This window comes from Mus pahari, unplaced genomic scaffold (assembly GCF_900095145.1).
Source record: "Mus pahari unplaced genomic scaffold, PAHARI_EIJ_v1.1 scaffold_10317_1, whole genome shotgun sequence".
Taxonomy (NCBI): domain Eukaryota; kingdom Metazoa; phylum Chordata; class Mammalia; order Rodentia; family Muridae; genus Mus; species Mus pahari.
The window spans coordinates 1-14,761 of record NW_018392298.1 but is presented as its reverse complement, the minus strand read 5'-3'; the positions used below and the strand labels follow the sequence as shown (position 1 = coordinate 14,761).

Below are 14,761 nucleotides of genomic sequence, written 5' to 3'. Positions count from 1 at the left end.
AGGAAGTATATATAGGATACAATTAAATAAAATTGCATACAATTTCAATAAAATTGAAATTCAATACAGAAAAATATCAAAGAAAATACATTTTGAAAATCAAAAGTTTAATTTTAAAAAAGCTCCATGTAAAGCCTCACAAATAGAATGAATCAATAAGAAGATAAAATATCAGAGCGTGAAGACATGGTAGATGAATTACAATGCCAACACAAAATGAAAAACAAAATGCAGTAGCAGAAAGGAGAGGCTATGTGCATGCTCAGTATTCTGACCTGAAAACATCTAAATGCTTAGTAGACTAGCACTTCCTGAATATAGCAAGCCTCAGACAACTACCAGTTCTGCACTAGGCAGACCTAATAAGGCTCCTGTTGTGTTTTATAAAAAGATAAGAGAGAAGGAAGGAATTTGTTTGGTGGAAGTCCGGTATGGTGTGGGGGACGGGGGTGCCTCTGCAGGGTCCATGCTGAAGCATCACAGTATAGTATAGAATAGAATTTCATCAGGGCATGGGGAAGGGAGTTGAGGGAGTAGAGACAGAGAAAGCAGGGGGAGCAGAGGAGTAGAGGCAAGTCATGAGCATGTGGAGAGAGAGGGGGAAGGGAATGATAAGAGAGAGGGTAAGGAGCAAGAGGGTTAGGAGGGGGCAAGCAACCCCTTTAATAGTGAGTCAGGCATACCTGGCTCTTGTGGGGTAGAGCCTAGACAAAATACCAACAGCTCACAGAACAAGGAGAAACCTAGAGACTAAAAGACCCTGCCTAGGACCATGGGCTTGGGTAAATTGAGCCCTAGACATGTGACCATTAAATGAGGCTACTCAGTCTGGAGAGAAGCATACCTGGGACTAGCACCAGGCCAGCGCAGAGCAGACCTGAGGCTTGGACAGGGAGCTAGCCTGGAATGTCCCCAGACCTGTGCCACTCAGGACTTGGCAGGAAGATCATGTCAGAGATGACCCTTCCCCTGTGCCATAATGTACAACCATGGTAAAGTACTCCTGAGATCACTATTGAGATGATTCCAAACACTCAGAGTCCCTGAATATCACTAAGAGAAATAGGTGGTAGAGAAGTGGAAGAGAAATAGAAACAGAAGGATGTGAGCACAATGAGGAGCAGCAGAACTTGGAACTAGAGGGTAGTGAGAAACAGCTTGATATGAATGAGTAGCTGGTGATGCCACCAGGGACCATGGTGGGGTCCTGGCCTGGCTGCCACTGGAGCCATGTCTGGGTCTGTGGCCCTGCAACAGCAGTGGTCTAACAGTGGTAAAAGCCAGGCAGATGTCCCTGGTCTGAGTTGCTGCCTTGGGATATGTTGATGTCTGAGGGCTGTGCAGAACTGGCCCTACCCCTCACCTAGGTACCATGGGAGAGCTGACCCTACTCCTAGCCAGCTGCAGTACTCAGGAGAGCAGGCCCTCAAAAAGCACAACGCAAGAGTTGCAGGGAGGCAGGTGAGCTGGCCCTGAAGATATGCCTGGGGAAGCTGGCCCTGCCACTGGTCTCCTATGCAGGGGCATGGACAAAGGAGAAATTCCCTCCTCCCCATTACTTTTCACTACCTTTGCTAGGTAGGAAACCTGGGGTCATGAGAGCAGGAGAGCTGGTCCTGCCCCTCTTCAGCTGCATTACTTGGGAGAGAGGCCCTGCACACCCGAGCAGTACAATAGAGTTGATCCTAGATATGGGGTTTGCAGGCGAGCCAGCCCCAGAAGGCACGAGTGTGGAAAAGCCTGCCCTACCTCTTGGTTGCTGTGTGGTTATATAGATGAAGAAGAAACACACTCCTTCCCTCTCTCACCCCTTGCTACCTATGGCAGACAAGAGATCTGCCGCTCAGGTCATGAGAGTGTCCATGTTCCTCACCGGCTGCCACACAGGCAGGCTCTGCATCTTGCCTAGGCAGCAGGGTAGAACTAGCCCTGGTTGCAGGCTTTCTGATTAGCTGTAGGCTGACCAGCTCAAGTTCCTCTCAGGCCTAGATCCATGACTTTGAATTGGCCCACCCCAAGATGGATCCCATTGACGAACTGTTGGAGTGCATGAAAAAGCCGGTCTTACAGATCCAAAACTCCTGGATATCCACAACACAGGCAACAACAGGATATCAGAGAGGACCACTAGAAAGTTTCTTCCTACCTAGCATTATTTTCATTGCATATAAGAAAAAACTATGCCAGTAGAAACTATAAAATAATATATATTCTGAAAATAGACAGAATGATACAACAAACCTTCAGCAAATTTAATCCACAAACAGAAAAAGAAAAATGTAGCAAAATATTAAGCTTTTTTTATTGGAAGGCATTACTGAAACAATATCTAAAAATTAATTTCTGAAGCCTATGGCATTGTAAGAGCATAATACCACAGTAATTTTAATGACACAGTAAAATTAATTGAGAAATTTGTAGACATTCATGATTAGGATTACACATTATCTTTCTCAACTTCCTAAATATTTGTCAAAAAGTACTAGGAAAATCATGAATGCATGTCAGAGAGAACATATGAATAAGAAAGACATAATAATATGATCAATGTCATTAATCATTATAAAAATAAATATTGTAAACATGATGATACATATATCTCTAAATACACTGTTATACATATTAAAATCATCAAAATGAAAAACATACTAGAAATGAATAATGGTACAGTTTCTTTTCTTTTAAAGATTTATTTTTATCTAAGTACACTGTAGCTGTCTTCAGATATACCAGAAGAGGGCGTCAGATGGTTGTGAGTCACCATGTGGTTGCTGGGATTTTAACTCAGAACCTTTGGAAGAGCAGTCAGTGCTCTTAACTACTGAGCCATCTCTCCAGCCCCAATGGTACAGTTTCTTAAGAAGAAAAAATCTAGTCATAATTGATAAAATAAAATAGGCACCTTTTATATAGGTAAACAATGATGTTCCTGGGCATTTACTTTTTTTGGTTTTGGCATTTTAATTTAATTTTCAGGCCGGGCAGTGGTAGCACAGGCCTTTAATCCCTGCACTTGGGAGGCAGAGGCAGGCAGATTTCTGAGTTCGAGGCCAGCTTGGCCTACGGAGTGAGTTCCAGGACAGCCAGGGCCATACAGAGAAACCCTGTCTTGAAAAATGAAAACCAACCAACTAAACAAACAAATCAAATAAATGAAAGATATTTTATTTCTTATTAGCTTATAGAGAATTATTTCATTATGCCAGTTTTCAGGCAAAATTTGTCTTTCTCTCCCATTCTGCCCCACTGCCCCTCCTCCTTACAGTTAGTAGCCTCCTTTATGCTTTCTTTTTTTATTATATATTTTCTTCATTTACATTTCAAATGCTATCCCCAAAGTGCCCTATACCCTCCCCCTGCCCTGCTCCTCAACCCACCCACTCCCTCTTCCTGGCCCTGGCATTCCCCTGTACTGGGGAATATGATCTTCGCAAGACCAAGGGCCTCTCCTCCCATTTATGGCCAACTAGGCCATCCTCTGCTTTCATGTTCTATGTGACCTTTTTCCTTCTTCTGTTTCCCCTTCTCAGCACATTCTCTTTATCCACCCCCATATTTGTACCCACTCTCAGAATCCCTTATTTACATACAGACAGACATTTTAAAGTTGGGCTCTGCATATTAGAGAGTACAATTATCTTTCTGACCCTGTGTCATTTCACTTATACTTTCCAGTCCCATCCATTTCCCTGAAATTTTCATAATTTCACCTATCTTAACAGACAGAAAAACTTCTACTGTGTGTGTGTACCACATTTTCCTTACCCATTTATCTAATGATGGTCATCTAGGGTGGTTCCATTCTCATTCTATTATAAATAATGCAACAACGAACATGACTGTGCAAATACCTCTGTGGGAGTACATTGAGTATTTTGCATAAGTGCCCAGGAATAGTTTGGCTCAGTCATGCAATAGCTATGTTTTTAATAAAATCTGTGCCACAAAGGATTCCATAGTGTTTGCCTCTGCTCCTGAGTGCCAAAGTTACAAATACCTGTTGCCCCCATGGTCACTTGATCTTTGACAAGGGAGCTAAAATCATCAAGTGGAAAAAAACCCCAGCATTTTCAACCAATGGTGCTGGCTCAACTGGCAGTTAGCATGTAGAAGAGTGTGAATTGATTCTTTTTTCCTTGTACAAAGCTCAAATCTAAGTGGATCAAGGACCTACACATAAAACCAGACACACTGAAACTTATAGAGGAGAATGTGGGGAAAAGCCTCAAACATATGGGCACAGGGGAAAAATTACTGAGCAGTACACCAATGGCTTGTATTGTAAGATCATGAGTTAACAAATGAGACCTCATAAAATTGCAAAGCTTCTGTAAGGCAAAAGACACTGTCAACAAGACAAAAAGGCCACCAACAGATTAGGAAAAGATCTTTACCAATCATAATCTGATAGAAGGCTAATAATATTCAATATATACAAAGAACTCAAAAAGTTAGACTCCAGAAAACCAAATAACCCTATTAAAAATGGGATACAGAGTTAAACAAAGATTTCTCAACTGAGGAATACCGAATGGCTGAGAAGCACCTAAAAAATGTTCAACATTCTTAGTCATCAGGGAAATGCACATCAAAACAACCCTGAGATTCCACCTCACACCAGTCAGAAGGGCTAAGATCAAAAAGTCAGGTGACAGCAGATGCTAGCAAGGACAAGGAGGTAGAGGAACACTCCTCCATTGCTGGTGGGATTGCAAGCTTGTACAACCACTCTGGAGATCAGTNTGGCAGTTCCTCAGAAAATTGGGCATAGTACTACTGGAGGATCAAGCAATACCACGTTTTGGCATACACCCAGAAGATCTTCCAACTAGTAATAAGGACATATGCTCCACTATGTTCATAGCAGCCTTATTTATAATAGCAAGAAGCTGGAAAGAACACAGATATCTCTCAACAGAGGAATGGATACAGAAAATGTGGTACTCCATTTACACAATGGAGTACTACTCAGCTATTAAAAACAATAAATTTATGAAATTCTTAGGCAAATGGATGGATATGGAAGATATCATCCTGAGTGAGGTAAACCAATCACAAAAGAACACACATAATATGCAATCACTCATATGTGGATATTAGCCCAGAAGCTCAGAATACCCAAGGTACAATTTGCAAAACACATGAAACTCAAGAAGAAGGAAGACCAAAGTGTGGATACTTCAGTCCTTCTTAGAAGGGCAAGCAAAATACCCATGGAAGGAGTTACAGAGACAAAGTGTGAAGCAGGGACTGAAGGAATGATCATCCTGAGACTGCCCCACCTGGGGATCCATCTCAAAAACAAACACCAAAACTACACATTATTATGGATGCCAACAAGAGCTTGCTGACAGGAGCCTCATATAGCTGTCTTTTTTGAGGCTATGCCAGTGCCTGGCAAATACAGAAGTGGATGCTCACAGTTATCCATTAGACAAGGCACAGAGTCCCCTACGAAGGAGCTACAGAAAGTACCCAAGGAGCTAAAGGGGTTTGCATTACCTATCAAAGAAAACACAGGGAGGGACTGGTGGCTCTTGATGTAGCAGAGGGTGTCCTAGTTGGTCAACAATGGGAGGAGAGGCCCTTGGTCCTGTGATGTTCTATGCCCCAGTATAGGGGACAGCCAGTTCTAGGAAGTGGGAGTGGGTAGGTTGGTGAACAAGGGAAGGAAAGAAGGGATAGAGTGTTTTTGGAGCAGAAACTAGGAAAGGGGATAACATTTGAAATGTAAGTAAAGAAAATACCTAATAATCAAACAAAACAATTAAGTGTTGCCACATCCTTTAGTCATTTACTTTAGACAAGTCTTGCATGAGTATTGACTATAACTTTATTCATGATAGTTTCAAAATGAAAATAACCTAAATATCTTCAACAACTTCGATAATTCATAAATGCAACATTAGTCAGCAATAATAAAGAAGAAACAATTGAATAAGTTTCAGGGCAATTTCAAAATGTCTATAATTTTTTTACATTGCATTATCTAGATAATGAATTTATACAGATGGAGCACAAATCATTATTGCCAGGGATCAAGAAGATTTTTAATAATGTGGGTAGTAAGAGATAGTTTGAGAGGTTGGAATATTTCTTTTCTTTTCTTTTTTTTAAAAGATTTATTTATTTATTTATTTATTATATGTGTGTACACTGTAGCTGTCTTCAGACACTCCAGAAGAGGGCATCAGATTTTTGTTACGGATGGTTGTGAGCCACCATGTGGTTGCTGGGATTTGAACTCAGGACCTTTGGAAGAGCAGTTGGTGCTCTTAACCGCTGAGCCATCTCACCAGCCCTGAGAGGTTGGAATATTTCTATGTGCTAACTGCAATGATGTCTGCACGAACCAAAACATGAACTGAACTATATAACAAAAAGCAAAACAAAACGAAACAAAACAAAACAAAAAAACAAATCAAAACAAAAAAAACTGATGAATACAAGTAAAAAGGAACTTTGCTCTTAAGCAGGCTTGTTGTTTAATTAATAATTATTTGACAATGTCCATAATCAAGATTCAATAAACTTGTGATAATGTAAAATGTTGTCATTGAGGACTTGTTATTTTTAAATATTTTTACTTGTGTTATCCTAAAGTTACCTAAATAGATATAGTTTAAAATTTTAAAATTTTACCAAAGATGTCACCCACATACATTTTTAAAGAATTAAATAAAAACTTAAAATCTACTTGTACTGCATGCTTTTGGATCATGAGCTAGACTTTAACTGCTGATATATTTTGTTTGGCCAACAACATGTTGACCCACGCAATGTTTCCAAACTACTTTTCAGTCATACTTTTAGAATGTAAAAATTGAAAAGATTTATTGTATGTTTGGATTTTAGACTTTCTGGGTTGGAACTGCGGACATGTTATTTTAAAAAGTATATTAAACATGGGGAAGGACACTTGTGGGAGATAGAAGAGAGTAATGGAAATTGAATATAGTCAAAATAGCTATATATTTAAACAAATCAGCCTTATGAAACCCATCGCTTTATTCAATAAGTATACACTGATGAAAATTTTCTCAAGAAGTTCTGACACCTAAATTTGAGGACCACAGCTTTAACAGATCCATAATGTAAATGAAATTCTCAGGCCTTACCAAGCACTGACAGGAGTTAAAATGACTTAAGGCTGTGTTTTATTTTTAAGTTCAATTTATTTATTTTGTAAAGATCTGGTCCCTCATGAAACAAGTATGTATAAAGTAAACTATTTTGCAAGTCAATCAGTAGGTTGACTCCTCAAAGGCAGGTCTCTTAGGGGATAGAAACGTACATTCTATTTGTGTCTTTAGTTGTCATGGAAACAGGCACAACAAAGCCACAGCAAAACTGGTCTCCTAAGGATGTCTGCTGACAAAATACCTAGATAAGACCAGAAAGACCTGCTGGAGATTCTCATTAAATGGGTATGTTATAAAGTGGGCCATTTAAAACCCAAGGACTCTGATTTTCAATGGTTATTAGTTTGTTAACTTTTCTGGCCTGGTCTTGTCCTCCTTCCTCTGTATCAGGTCTGATGTTGTCCCCCATTCTAATTCATGTCCACCCTTAATAACAAGTAATTTTCCCTTTCAGTGACCAAGTTATCTACAATTGTCTTCCTTCTACTACTGACATTGGTTCATGTTTATTTACTCATCTATATTACTAATTAACCTCCAAAATCTCTAAACTATCCATTTCCTGCCGTCATATTGGTACATCATTAAAATTAGGATACACAGTATATTACATTCTTTGTACAATAAATTAATAATTCTTGAAGGATTCTAGTATGAAATTTAGATTCCCTTTGTATCCTGGAACTTCTAGCCATATCTTCAACCCTCATCAGTTCACATAGGAGGACATAGACTTACTCAGAGAATCACTTATATGGCAGAAATAAATAATGATCATGTGTGTCTGTTGTTATTACTCAAGTAAAATCAGAAGTTAAGATCCATGTCGTGCTTTCTCTAAGCTATTTTCACAAAGATATGTATTTAGAGGTAGCATTTGCTTTTTCATCTGACAGGAGGAGATTGAAATAGTCAGGCCCAGATTTTCTTTCTGCCATTTCCCTTATAACCATTATTTTCTGTGATCTCAAGATATGACTTTGAGCAAACAACAACTGAGAAAAAAGAGTGAGTTGTGTACCTCATGGGTAAGAACTCTAAGATAAAAATAATTGCAACATTAAATTTTAATTGTGAGTCTTACTTGGGTTCGAATTCCTATTTCCTCAGACTCTTTGGATACATCGATTTCTCTCCTCTGCCAGGCTTCCAGTTCTGCTATGGAAGATTCAACACCTAAGCTAACTGAAGCAATCTCAGATTCTACAGTTGTGCTGGGTGATAAGCTAAAAAGTGGCAATATGTCCAACAAATTAGAGAAGGGAAAGTCAGGCAAGAAGGTTGAGTGGTCAAGTGACACTATTGACAATGAACACTTGGGCCGTCGCTCATCCAAATGTTGTTTTGTTTATGAAAAGCAACGTGCCTTTGGTGAGAGCTCCTCAGAAAGTGAAAAAGAAGATGAAGACAGTGATGATGTACACTGTGCCTGGGGTCATCAAAAGGGAAGACGCCGTGATCTTTCAAGCAACCTGGCTAATACTTCATCTTCAAAGCCTCAAGACCCATCTGAATCCCTTCCTTCCTCCATCACTGACTAAAGCCTCATTTTGCTTCTCCCATCCCTAAACCAGACTGAACTGCATACAATATGTCCATGTTGCTACTCAGGAATTAAATGTTGTTTGACTCTCTCTCTCTCTCTCTCTCTCTCTCTCTCTCTCTCTCTCTCTCTCTCTCTCTCTGTGTGTGTGTGTGTGTGTGTGTGTGATATTTCATCTTTATGTGATGGGGGGGATGTAACAATGAAGAAAAGCAGAGGGTGAAACATGGATCATATAGAGCATTTATTTGTAAGCCCTGGTATGCCACAGTTGCTTGTTAACCACATAGGGCTCTCAATTCTCTAAGACATATCTGTTTACTTTTTATTTTTAGACACCTGGACTATCTGCCCCTGTCTCTTCCTGGTCAGCCCACGGTCATCACACGTAACTCCATAACTTCTCCAAGTCACCACCATGTCCATATTATAGTTCTTTTTCTCATAGATGTGTCAAAATAACCAACAAGAAACAACTTAAGAAAATAAGAGATTATTTTGGCAATAAGTTTAAGGAAGACAGAGAAATAGAAGAAACAGGAGGCTAGCTGGTCTCATTGCTTTTGCATTTAGGAACCAACAGGAGATGAGCTCAGATACTCCACTTCTTTTTATTCATTGTGCAGTTAGATTAGATTTCCCTCCTTTAATAACCAAAGAACCCCAGACATGAGCAAACATCTTTCCTCGGGGTGTTTCTGATTCTGTGAAATTAGCTCTCAGTATAGGCTTGTCTACCCCTTGTCAACTTGGCATGTAACCATGTTATTTTAAAAATATTATTTTAGCCAGGCAGTGGTGGCATATGCTTTTAATACTAGCACTCAAGAGGCAGAGGCAGGTAGATCTCTGTGAGGTTGAGGCCAGCCTGTGTGGCTACACAGAGAAACATTGTCTCAAAAACAAAACAAAACAAAATATTACTTTATGTTTTTGAATGTTTTGCCTTCATGTATGCCTGTGCAACCATGCTCATGCAGTGCCCTTGTAGACCAGAAAATGGCATCAAATTTCCTGAAACTGGAGTTACAGATGGCTGTGAACCACTATCTGGATGCTAGGAATTGAACCTGGGTCCTCTAGAAAAGATCCCAGTGCTTTTAACCAGTGAGCTATCTTTCTAGCCTTCCTAATATATTACTTTTAAATTAGATCCTTTTGCTCTTTGTGGCTGTCTTATAATACAGAACGCATTCATACTCTCCAACTCCAAAACAGTTCAACAGTTCTGACATTATTTTAAAATTCAAAGTCAATGTCTTTTTTGAGACTCAAGGCAATTCTTTTTTTTTCTTTTATTTTTATTAGATATTTTCTTCATTTGCAATTCAAATGCTATCCCAAAAGTCCCTTATACCCTCCACCCTGCCCTGCTCCCCAACCCACCCACTCCCGCTTCCTGGCCCTGGCATTCCCCTGTATTAGGGCATATAATCTTGGCAAGACCAAGGGCCTCTCTCAAGGTAATTCTTAAGTATAACCTTCTGTTTAAAAAGGAGGAGGCAACAAAATGGTTCAGTGAGTAAAAGCAATTGCTGCCATACCTGACAACCAGTTTGATACTGAGTACTTGCATGGTGGAAGGAGAGAATTGACTCTTGATTTCTGCAAGTTGTCCTCTAAACTTCAACATAGACACCACAGTGGACATGCAAGTGTGTATGTGTGTGTGTGTGTGTGTGTGTGTGTGTGTGTATTGATCTTAGGGAAATATTTTCTCAAGTAGTAGCTTTTTAAGTGCAGGGAATTCCTTCATTAGAGTTTTCAGTTTAAGTCCTCTCCTTATGAATGAATTTTCATTTGTATAAATTGGAGCTTTTGATGGGAAGAGTCAATGTCAGAGAATCTTATTGCACCAATGCAGAGAAAAATGATTCTCTTCAACATAGAGTTTTTTTTTTTCAGCATGTTCCTGGTCTATAACTTTAAACATGTTAAGTTAAGGTCTTTTCCTTGACAATCCACTGTGGGACAGTGGACTGTGAGAGGTAGCCTGGTCCATGGTTGAGCTAAGGCTAGAAGCCCCGGAGACCCTGAAGGGATGGTAGGAGCTTTGCTTGTTCTCAGGCACCAGGCCCCTGTCACTAGCCACAGACCCCATAGATTTGTGGCTGTCAGTCATGTAAAGGCCATGCCCCCAGCCCATTCACATGTAGATGAGGAAATAGGTGTGACCTGTGGTCTTGTAGGCTCCAGACAGAGTTCGACATTTTAATGAGGTACCCAGAGGCTTGGAGGGCTTAGCCAATAAGTATTTCTTCCCAGACATTCCTCCCTGCAAAAGGTATTTAATCTTAGGCCCACCCTGAGAGTGGGGTATGGTTTTATGCATCCATTTTCCATCAGGACAATAAATATCTTAAAACCATAAGACTGTCTCTTTTCATTGGGATCTGCTGTGGGGAGCCACGGAGAAGGCCTTTGCTGCTGCAGACAGACCTCAATTGGGTCCTCCATCTGCAGGAAAACTCGGGGTTCCGGTTATAGGCAAGCAAAGAGTTGGCACGGATGACAGACACGGACACAGAAAGAGTTTGTATCTGAATGTATTTTTCTCAAAGTGAGCACCAGTCTAATAATACAGAAGAAAAACAAGAAAGCTAGGCGAATACATCTGCCAAGGTACATTGGTTCTTTACACAAAACAAAGAAAATGCATACATAAAAAAGATGGTCGGAGCCAGGCTGTGTTTATAACTGAGAATAGGAACAACCCTTAATTAAGATCACCTAAACACAGGATCCAGGTGAATGCTCTGATGCAATGCTAGTCTTTGTTAAACCCACCACCAGGGATCCTTTAGTAAATACCTGAGTATGCTATTCCTCTGGGCCTAGTGAAAAACCTGCACCAGGGGAATTCAATTCTGCTAACCCTTTCATGAAACCACAACCCACCTATTTCCTAGGCCATTGTGTATTCCTGTGGATGGGTGTGACTTGACAGTTGTTCTAAGTAATTACNGTNTANANNAGCCCAGGGCTTTCTAGCTCTTATTCAAGTAAATTCTTTTTTTTTTTTTTTTTTTGGTTTTTCGAGACAGGGTTTCTCTGTATAGCTCTGGCTGTCCTGGAACTCACTTGGTAGACCAGGCTGGCCTCGAGCTCAGAAATCCGCCTGCCTCTGCCTCCCAAGTGCTGGGATTAAAGGCCTGCGCCACCAGGCCCGGCTTCAAGTAAATTCTAATGCCTGATTATTTTCACTGTCTCTACTAGAGGTAAATTTGAATGTTACTGAATAGGTAACATTCTTACTGAATTCCAAGCTCTGGGTCAGCTCAAGGACTTTCTAGGACATTGGACCACAGGTGGAGGCTTAGCTATATGTCAAAATCAATCCTTAAAGGCACTTATAATGAAACAATACTGAAAGAGAGCACACGGATCCATACACCAGACTAACTCGGGGACAGGTTTGGAGTATACATGCTATGGGAATGCCAAGGTTCTAGGAGGTTAAGTTTCTGTGAAACTCTTTACCTCAGGACTGCTTCCAGGTTTTTAGGCCTGTCATGAGAATAACTACTGGAGTGGATGTAGCACTTGGCCTATAGAGCCACAATCAAGTCTCACATAGAAGGCTTCTCTGTGTTTCCAGCCACAACCATCACCATTCTCAAGCTGCGCCCATCAAACCAAGGACTGTCCTTCCTGGAATAGTTGTAACACCTCCCTTCTCTGACCCATGGGCGCCAGGCTAGATCCAGCCTTCAGACCCAGATTCTGTTCTCAGCTCTTCAGTGACTTCCAGTGGTACCTGGGTGTCCAAGATCCTGGAAACTTCACCACTCCAGCCTCTTCACAGGCAGCAGTCCCCTGAGCCAGTTCCGGCCATCCCATATCTCAGACTGTGCCCCCTCTCCTACCCCAGCGGTGTCCTAGGGCTTTCCTATGGCCCAACACCTGCTCTGCAATGGCATGGGGTAAGTGCAGTCAAACTTCCCGTGTCCTGTCTCACCAAGAGGCTGAGCCCTATGGCAGAGTGGATGCGAAACTCATGACCCTACAATCCACATTCTTTCTATCTTTGTGCCCCACTTGTATCCTTTTTTTTCTCATGCAGATCTTAATAAGGGTAGCTGACAAAAATATGTCATGCTAGTTTTCTTGGCATATTTCCTCTGCCAAACAGATTACTCCATTATTCCTCTATTTAACTTAGTTAAAATTCTCAGGGCGCCAGCTGAATATACCTGTTTTAGGTTGGTGTCTATATTGCTCCTTCTTGCCTGTTGTAGAAACATACATATCACTGATGTATGTTCTCTCTTAGGTTGATAGGAGTTCAAGAACATTCCTACCCATCATTGGTCATATTCAGTCAAACTGGAGAGGAGGATGTTTTTAGGTGGAGGCCATCTATCTGACTCTTCACATGTAAAAATTGTGACATGTACCGAAGGACACATGGCAGCAGTAAATAGAAGAGCAACACTATATCAAGTGTGACAAGAGTAATGATGTGTTGTAGTAGTGCAGGCCAAGAAGGAAACCAACCCTTCAATTGTCCTAGTAGATCTCTAGCTGCTTGAGCTGCATCAAAATGTAGAGGCTCTGCTTTTTTGAAATTAATAACTTCTTGGTGTAATTTTAATAAGTCCAAAGATAAATTTCGATGATTCCAAACACCGTGGTTTCTAAGCCACGGTGTTCACCTTGGGTGCTGAAGATCCAAACTTCAGCCCTTCCACTTGTGTTTTAACCACTTAGTCATTTCCCTGGCTTGTCAACATTTTTAAAAGAAGTTATATTTTGTAATAATATAATGAAAATGATAAAGATATCATACTTACAATTTAAATCACTACATTCTGAGGTTTCAGTAAAAGGAGAAAAATTAAAATCAAACATATATCTTCATATGTAAAAAAAATTCTCAGGGCACAAACAAATTGCAGACAGAGTAATGGCAATGATATCATACAAGTGGATTCTAGGCTGGTTCTTAATACAATCTTCAATTCTCTTTGACATCTCATGAGCTGTGCCTCCACTGTCAGTATTTATGTTGAACTTCTGGACTATCAATCTCTGACCAGAATATTCCATTAAGGACTGCATATAGCATTTGAGGGATTTTTCTAGTCCAAAGTGCCAATCTCTCCCACATTTCACACAGTAAGGCTCATCACAGCATCAAATCTATTTCTGTATACCAACTTTCTGTATAGGTGGTTTTTCTTATTGCTATGACAAAATATCTAAAAAGAAGCAGTTTAAGGAAGGAATGATTTATTACAGCCTACAGTTTTAGGTGATACATTCCATCATGACAGGAAAGTATTGATAGTATGCAAGGGAAGAACAAGAGACTAGGTGGTCATCAAGCAGAAAGCAATGAGAGATGAATACAGATCCTCACTTCTTTTTCTCATTTTTATTCAGTTGGACAGCGAGAGGGGATCTCACCTGCATTAATCTTATCTAGAAAAAACCCTTCACAGATATGGCCAGACATTTTTCTCCAAGGTGATTCTAGAGCCTATCACTTTTATAATCAATATAAATCATCATTCTTACTGTATATGGTCAGTTTGTTATTTTGAATTAATTGGGGCCTTTGTAGTTTTTCATTTTTTAAATATTTTCTTTATTTACATTGCAAATGCTATCCTGAAAGTTCCCCATACACCCCCCCCACCCCTGCTCCCCTACCCACCCACTCCCACTTCTTGGCACTGGCCTTGCTCTGTGTTGGGTTATATAAAGTTTGCAAAACGAAGGGGCCTCTCTCCAAATGATGGCAGATTAGGCCATCTTCTGCTACATATGCAGCTAGAGACACAAGCTCAGGGGGTACTGGTTAGTTCATGTTGTTGTTGCACGTACAGGGTTGCGGCCCCCTACAACTCCTTGGGTACTTTCTCTAGCTCCTCCATTGAGGGCCCTGTGCTCCATCCAATAGCTGACTGTGAGCATCCACTTCTGTGTTTGCCAGGCAATGGCATAGCCTCACAAGAGGCCGCTATATCAGGGTCACTTCAGCAGAATCTTGCTGGCATGTGCATTAGTATCTGGGTTTGGTGGCTGATGATGGGATGGATTCCCAGATGGGGTAGTCTCTGGATAGTCCATC

The 14,761-nt window shown here is 40.6% G+C and overlaps 2 pseudogenes; both read left to right on the top strand.

The window, feature by feature from the left end:
- The first annotated feature begins 229 nt into the window (after positions 1–229).
- LOC115063317 lies at positions 230–309 on the top strand (annotated as a pseudogene).
- Positions 310–8,302: 7,993 nt separating this feature from the next.
- LOC110314924 lies at positions 8,303–8,683 on the top strand (annotated as a pseudogene).
- The last annotated feature ends 6,078 nt before the right edge of the window (positions 8,684–14,761 follow it).